Source organism: Neophocaena asiaeorientalis, unplaced genomic scaffold, assembly GCF_003031525.2.
Source record: "Neophocaena asiaeorientalis asiaeorientalis breed wild unplaced genomic scaffold, Neophocaena_asiaeorientalis_V1.1 scaffold397, whole genome shotgun sequence".
NCBI lineage: Eukaryota > Metazoa > Chordata > Mammalia > Artiodactyla > Phocoenidae > Neophocaena > Neophocaena asiaeorientalis.
The window spans coordinates 3881441-3889373 of NW_020173231.1; positions in this window are offsets into that span (position 1 = coordinate 3881441).

Consider the following 7933-nt stretch of genomic DNA (forward strand, 5'->3'; position numbering starts at 1 on the left):
GAAGATCCCACGTGCCGCGGAGCGGCTAGACCCGTGAGCCATGGCCACTGAGCCTGCGCGTCCGGAGCCTGTGCTCTGCAACAGGGGAGGCCACAACAGTGAGAGGCCCACGCACTGCAAAAAATATATATACACATATGAGATGGCAGAAAAATATGTCACAGATGAAAGAGCAAGGTAAAAACATACAAGACCAAATAAATGAAGAAGAAATAGGCAATCTACCTGAAAAAGAATTCAGAGTAATGATAGTATACATGATCCACAATCTCGGAAGTAGAATGGAGGCACAGATTGAGAAAATACAAGAAAAGTTTAACAAAGATCTAGAAGAACTAAAAAACAAACAGAGAGATGAACAACACAATAACTGAAATGAAAAATACACTAGAAGGAATCAATAACAGAATAACTGAGGCAGAGGAATGAATAAGTGAGCTGGAAGACAAAATGGTGGAAATAACAGCTGAGGAGTAGAATAAAGAAAAAAGAATGAAAAGAATTGAAGACAATCTCAGAGACCTCTGGGACAACACTAAACGCATCAACATTCAAATTATAGGGGCCCCGAAGAAGAAGAGAAAAAGGGACTGAGAAAATATTTGAAGAGATTATAGTCAAAAACTTCCCTAATGTGGGAAAGGAAATAGTCCAAGTCCAGGAAGCACAGAGATTCCCATACAGGATAAACCCTAGGAAAAACGCACCAAGACACATATTAATCAAACTAACAAAAATTAAATTCAAAGAAAAAATATTAAAAGCAGCAAGGACAAAACAAAAAATAACATACAAAGGAATCCCCGTAAGGTTATCAGCTGATTTTTCAGTGGAAACTCTGCAGGCCAGAAGGGAGTGGCAGTATATACTTAAAGTGATGAAAAAGAAAAACCTATAACCAAGATTACCCTAGCCAGCAAGGATCTCATTCAGATTTGATGGAGAAGTCAAAAGCTTTTCAGACAAACAAAAGGTAAGAGAATTCAGCACCACCAAACCAGCTTTACAACAAATGCTGAAGAAACTTCTCTAGATGGGAAACAAAAAAGAAAAAGACCCACAAAAACAATCCCAAAACAATTAAGGAAATGGTAATAGGAACATACATATCAATAATAACCTTGAATGTAAATGGATTAAAGGCCCCAACCAAAAGACACAGACTGGCTGAATGGATACAAAAACAAGACCCATATATATGCTGTCTACAAGACACCCACTTCAGACCTAGGGACACATACAGACTGAAAGTGAAGGAATGGAAAAAGATATTCCATGCAAATGGAAATCAAAAGAAAGCTGGAGTAGCAATACTCGTATCAGATAAAATAGACTTTAAAATAAAGACTGTTACAAGAGATAAGGAGGGATACTACATAATGATCAAAGGATCAATCCAAGAAGATATAACAATTATAAATGTTTATGCATCCAACATAGGAGCACCTCAATACATAAGGCAAATGCTAACAACCATGAAAGGAGAAATTGACAGTAACACAATAATAGCAGGGGACTTTAACACCCTACTTACACCAATGGACAGATCATCCAAACAAAATAAATAAGGAAACAAGCTTTAAATGACACAATAGACCACATAGATTTAATTGATATTTATAGACCTTTCCACCCAAAAGTGGCAGAATACACTTCTCAAGTGCACACGGAACATTCTCCAGAATAGATCATATCTTGGGTCACAAAGCAAGCCTCAGAAAATTTAAGAAAATTGAAATCGTATCCAGGATCTTTTCTGACTACAATGCCATGAGGTTGGAAATCAATTATGGGAAAAAAACTGTAAAAAACTCAAATACAAGGAGGCTAAACAGTGCGCTACTAAATAACCAAGAGATCACTGAAGAAATCGAAGAAGAAATAAAAAAATACATAGAAACAGATGACAATAAAAACATGACAACCCAAAATCTATGGGATGCAGCAAAAGCAGTTCTAAGAGGGAAGTTTATAACAATTCAATCTCACCTTAAGAAACAAGAAAAATCTCAAATAAACAATCTAACCCTACACATAAAACAACCAGAGAAATAATAACAAAGAAAACCCAAAGTCAGTAGAAGAAAAGAAATCATAAAGATCAGAGCAGAAATAAATGAAATGAAAATGAAGAAAACAATAGCAAAGGTCAGTAAAACTAAAAGCTCTTTTTTGTAGAAGATAAACAAAATTGATAAACCCTTAGCCAGACTCATCAAGAAAAGAAGGGAGAGGATGCAAACCAATAAAATTAGAAATGAAAAGGAGAAATCACAACTGACACTGCAAAAATACAAAGGATTATAAGAGACTACTACAGACAACTATATGCCTATAAAATGGGCAACCATGAAGAAATGGACAAGTACAATTGGAAAAGTACAATTTTCCAAGACTGAACCAGGAAGCATTAGAAAATATAAACAGACCTATCACAAATAATGAAATTGAAACTGTAATTAAAATTCTTCCAACAAACAAGAGACCAGGACCAGATGGCTTCACAGGCGAATTCTATCAAACATTTAGAGAAGAGCTAACACCCATCATTTTCAAACTCTTCCAAAACATTGCAGAGGGAAAAACACTCCCAAATTCATTCTACGAAGTCACCATCACCCTGATATCAAAACCAGAAAAAGATATCACCAAAAAAGAAAATTATAGACCAATATCACTGATGAAGAAGAAATCGAAGAAGAAATAAAAAAATACATAGAAACAGATGACAATAAAAACATGACAACCCAAAATCTATGGGATGCAGCAAAAGCAGTTCTAAGAGGGAAGTTTATAACAATTCAATCTCACCTTAAGAAACAAGAAAAATCTCAAATAAACAATCTAACCCTACACATAAAACAACCAGAGAAATAATAACAAAGAAAACCCAAAGTCAGTAGAAGAAAAGAAATCATAAAGATCAGAGCAGAAATAAATGAAATGAAAATGAAGAAAACAATAGCAAAGGTCAGTAAAACTAAAAGCTCTTTTTTGTAGAAGATAAACAAAATTGATAAACCCTTAGCCAGACTCATCAAGAAAAGAAGGGAGAGGATGCAAACCAATAAAATTAGAAATGAAAAGGAGAAATCACAACTGACACTGCAAAAATACAAAGGATTATAAGAGACTACTACAGACAACTATATGCCTATAAAATGGGCAACCATGAAGAAATGGACAAGTACAATTGGAAAAGTACAATTTTCCAAGACTGAACCAGGAAGCATTAGAAAATATAAACAGACCTATCACAAATAATGAAATTGAAACTGTAATTAAAATTCTTCCAACAAACAAGAGACCAGGACCAGATGGCTTCACAGGCGAATTCTATCAAACATTTAGAGAAGAGCTAACACCCATCATTTTCAAACTCTTCCAAAACATTGCAGAGGGAAAAACACTCCCAAATTCATTCTACGAAGTCACCATCACCCTGATATCAAAACCAGAAAAAGATATCACCAAAAAAGAAAATTATAGACCAATATCACTGATGAACATTGATGCAAAAATCCTGAACAAAATCCTAGCAAACGGACTCCAACAGCACATTAAAAGGATCATACAACCTGATCAAGTGGGATTTATCCCAGGGATGCAAGGATTCTTCAGTATACACAAATCAATCAATGTGATATACCACATTAACAAGTTAAGGAATAAAGACCATATGATCATCTCAATAGATGCAGAAAAACTTTTGACAAAATTCAACACCCATTTACGATAAAAAGTCGCCAGAAAATGGGCCTAAAGGGAACCTACTTCAACATAATAAAGGCCACATATGACAAACCCACAGCAAACATCATACTCAATGGTGAAAAACTGAAAGCATTTCCACTAAGATCAGGAACAAGACAAGGATGTCCACTCTTGCCACTCTTATTCAACATAGTTTTGGAAGTCTTAACCACAGCAATCAGAGAAGAAAAAGAAATAAAAGGAATACAAATTGTAGAATGGGCATCATCAGAAAATCTCTACAAACAACAAATGCTGGAGAGGGTGTGGAGAAAAGGGAACCCTCTTGCACTGCTGGTGGGAATGTAAATTGATACAGCCACTATAGAGAACAGTATGGAGGTTCCTTAGAAGACCAAAAATAGAACTAACCATACGACCCAGCAATCCCACTACTGGGCATATACCCTGAGAAAACCATAGTTCTAAAAGATACATGTACCGCAATGTTCATTGCAGCACTATTTACAATAGCCAGGACGTGGAAGCAACCTAAGTGTCCATCGACAGATAAATGGATAAAGAAGATGTAGCACATATATACAGTGGAATATTACGCAGCCATAAAAATAAATGAAATTGAGTTATTTGTAGTGAGGTGGATGGACCTAGAGTCTGTCATACAGAGTGAAGTAAGTCAGAAAGAGAAAAACAAATACCGTATGCTAACGCATATATATGGAATCTAAAAAAACATAAATGGTACTGATGAACCTAGTTACAGGGCAGGAATAAAGACTTAGACACAGAGAATAGACTTGAGGACATGGAGTGGGAGGGGGAAGCTGGGCGAAGTGAGAGTAGCATCAACATATATACGGTACCGAATGTAAAAATAGTTGGCTGGTGGGAAGCAGCAGCATAGCACAGGGAGATCGGCTCAGTGCTTTGCGATGACCTAGAGGGGTAGGATAGGGAGGGTGGGAGGGAGGCTCAAGAGGGAGGGGATATGGGGACATGTGGCTGATTCACTTTGTTGTGGAACAGAAACTAACACAGTATTGTGAAGCAATTATACTCCAATAAAGATCTATTAAAAAAAACATAATGAAAAAGAATATATGTATAATTGAGTCACTTTGCTATACAGCAGAGATTAACACAACATTGTAAATCAACTATACTTCAATAAAATTAATTTTAAAAAAATGGTAAAGGGAATCCTGCAAGCAGAAGGAAAATGACATTAGAAGGAAACCTGGATCTACACAAGGTAATGGAGAGCACTGGAAATTATAATTATGTAGGTAAATATAAAAACTTTTTTCTTATTATTTAAATCTATTTTTAAAATAAACCGTGTCAAGCAAAAATAATAAGAAATTATGAGGTTTATATAGAAGTAAAATGCATGGCAATAGCACAACAGCAAGTAGAGTAGAAATGTTGTATACATAGTTTAAGGTTGTCCACATGAGTGGTATGACTATCACTGGAAGGTATACTATGATAAGTTTAAGATGTATATAATAAATCTTAAGGCAACCACTAAAATAAAACAATATTTATTATAATAAGCCAAAGGAGATAAAGTGGAATCATAAAAAACATGCAGTTCAGAAGAAGGCAGAAAAAGGAGTAAAAAAGATACAAAATACACATGGAGAAAATAGCAAAATATTCAGCCAAATCAATAATCACATTAAAATGTAAGATTTAAATGTAAACATTTCAATTAAAAGGCAGAGATTGTCAGATTAGATAAAAAACAAGACCTAACTATATATTCCTTTTAATTAACCCACATTATTATGAAGGTATATTTAGGTTAAAAGGATGAAAAAAGATATAGCATGCTAATACTATAGCATGCTATAGCATGCTATACACCTGGAGTGGCTGTATAACAGACAAATTAGATTTCAAAGTAAAGAAAGGAGCGTTGCCATAATGATAAAAGGTGAAATCATCAATATATAACAGCCCCAAATGGTTATACGTACAACAGAGTTTCTAAAATTATGAAGCAGAACTGACAGAGGAGAAAGGAAAAAGAGACAAATCTAAAATCATGGAGATTTTAGCACCCCTCTATCAATTATTTACAGAAAAATTAGGCAGACAAATCAGGATGTTGGTGTTGGTAGTTTTGTGCTGATCTTCTGAGGTTCTTTCTGTGCTCTTTCAACACATAATTTCAAATCTTTTTCTTTTTTTAATTTCAAGAAAATTTTCTTGAAATATAGTGTTTAGTATTTGTTCTGTTTTCTTGTTTTTGGTTTTCTTCTACAGGAAACCCTGGGATAGTAGGTCCCCTGATATCTTTACATAGCTCTATTAGATAAGCCTTCTTCACTTTTCAGTGAATGAAACTGATGATCAGAAAGATTATGCAATTTGTTCAAGCTTCCACAGCTTGTAGGGAGAGAAGAACTCTGGCCTGCTCAACTCTGAATCCTGAGGTCTTTCTCCCACACTACCCTGCTGCCTGCATCCAGAAATCGGCCTTTCACTGCATTTATTTCACTGCCTTTCCATCCCATGGTCACTCTCATATGTCTTAAAACCTTGCTTCTCAAAGTAAGGTCCTTGGACCAGCAGCATTGGCATCACCTGGGAACTCATTAGAACTGCAGAAACTCCCTTGCTTTAAGACTTCTGAATGAGAATCCGAATTTTTACAAGATGCCCTGGTGATTCCTGTGCCCTTAAAATTTGAGAAGCGCTGCTCTAGGAGAAATGCCTGAAGGTGCTTCATGCAACGGTTCTCAAACTTTTACTGCCCGTTAAACGAATCACCTTGGAATCATTTAAAAATCCTGATACCCAGGCCACAATTCCTACCCAGTAAGTCAGAATCTCTTGGGATGGAGCCCATGCATCAGTATATTTTAAAACTCCCCAAAAGTACAGCCAAGTTTTGACACCAGTGCTTAAGGAAGAGCTTTTCAGTCCTTAATGTTCCTAGGAATCACCCGGGAGCATCTTAAATGACAGATACTGATTTAGTGGATCTGGGGCGGGTGCTGAGATTCTGCATTTCTAACAAGCTCCCAGATGACAGATGCTACTGGTCCGAGGAGTTTCTGGAGCAACATGAAACTCCCTGGGGTTTCTTTCAACAATACCAATAAATGCAAATAGCACAGAATCAAGGTAAGCTTATCTAAGGCACAGTCCTGGCCCGCTCATCTCTGAGTGAGATACAATAAGGAGCTCTGGGAGAAGGGATCGGGTGCTTCAGGCTCTTCCGTGGCCTTCCTGCTTGCTTCACACCTGGTGCTGGGCTGGGCAACCACACCAAGCCCGGGCTGATGGGCCAGCCAGCATCGGGCTGCAGCACTGGGGCCCCAGGGCAGAGCTCTTGCAAGTAGGCGCTTCTCCTTTCCAGCTGCCTGTGCCTTCATGGGCCGTCTACCTTTTCTTCCCCTAGTTATCCTCTCACTTCTCCCTGGAGTCCTGCGTCTAGGCTTACCAGCAGGCCCTGGGGCACTTCCTCAGCCCCGTGTGTGCTTACTCGGGCTAAGTCAAAACTGCAAAAGTTCAGGCCATAACACTGAGGAACTCAAGCCAGGAGAATAAGGGCCACAGGATGAGCGACCAAGAGACCCGGCGTGACGGAACTCGATTTGTTGTTCATCCCGGCTCCATGCATGGCAGGCAAGATTCAGTCTGACGACTGGAGCTTGGCAGGACTTAACACACACTGTGCTCACTCCAGCTTCTAATTTACATATTTTTCTCCCTTGGCAAGACCCAAGCAACTGTCATCAGCAAGTTGCGTGGGACCTGACGAGTGTGAGGCGGGCCTGTGTTGGGTCCAGAGTTTTGACTCAGATCCCCTGGTCTCCAGCAGGCAGGGCTGGGTTGGTTGTTTGTGACGTGAAGGCTGAGTAAGGGGTTCCTCTGGACACACGGAGGCTGAGGAAGCCCCCTGGCCCTGTTTCTAAGAAGGCAGGACACTTACCCAAAATTCCAGTGGGCCCAAAAGTAACTTATACAACAGAGCAAACTAATTCACTTTTCTCTAGGGTTGGCAGAAAAAAAAAAAGAAAAATGGGAAGGGAAGGGAAAACTGAGAACTTAAGACATCTAGTGCACAGGCCACCAAGTAGGGGATTCTTTCTAACTGGGATTATCCCATGTTTTTTATTTGGGGCTTGTTCACTGATGTTTCTAAGCCCTACTTACAAGGCATTTTACCACGTGCCACATAAAACTAGCCATCAGAACAGAAACT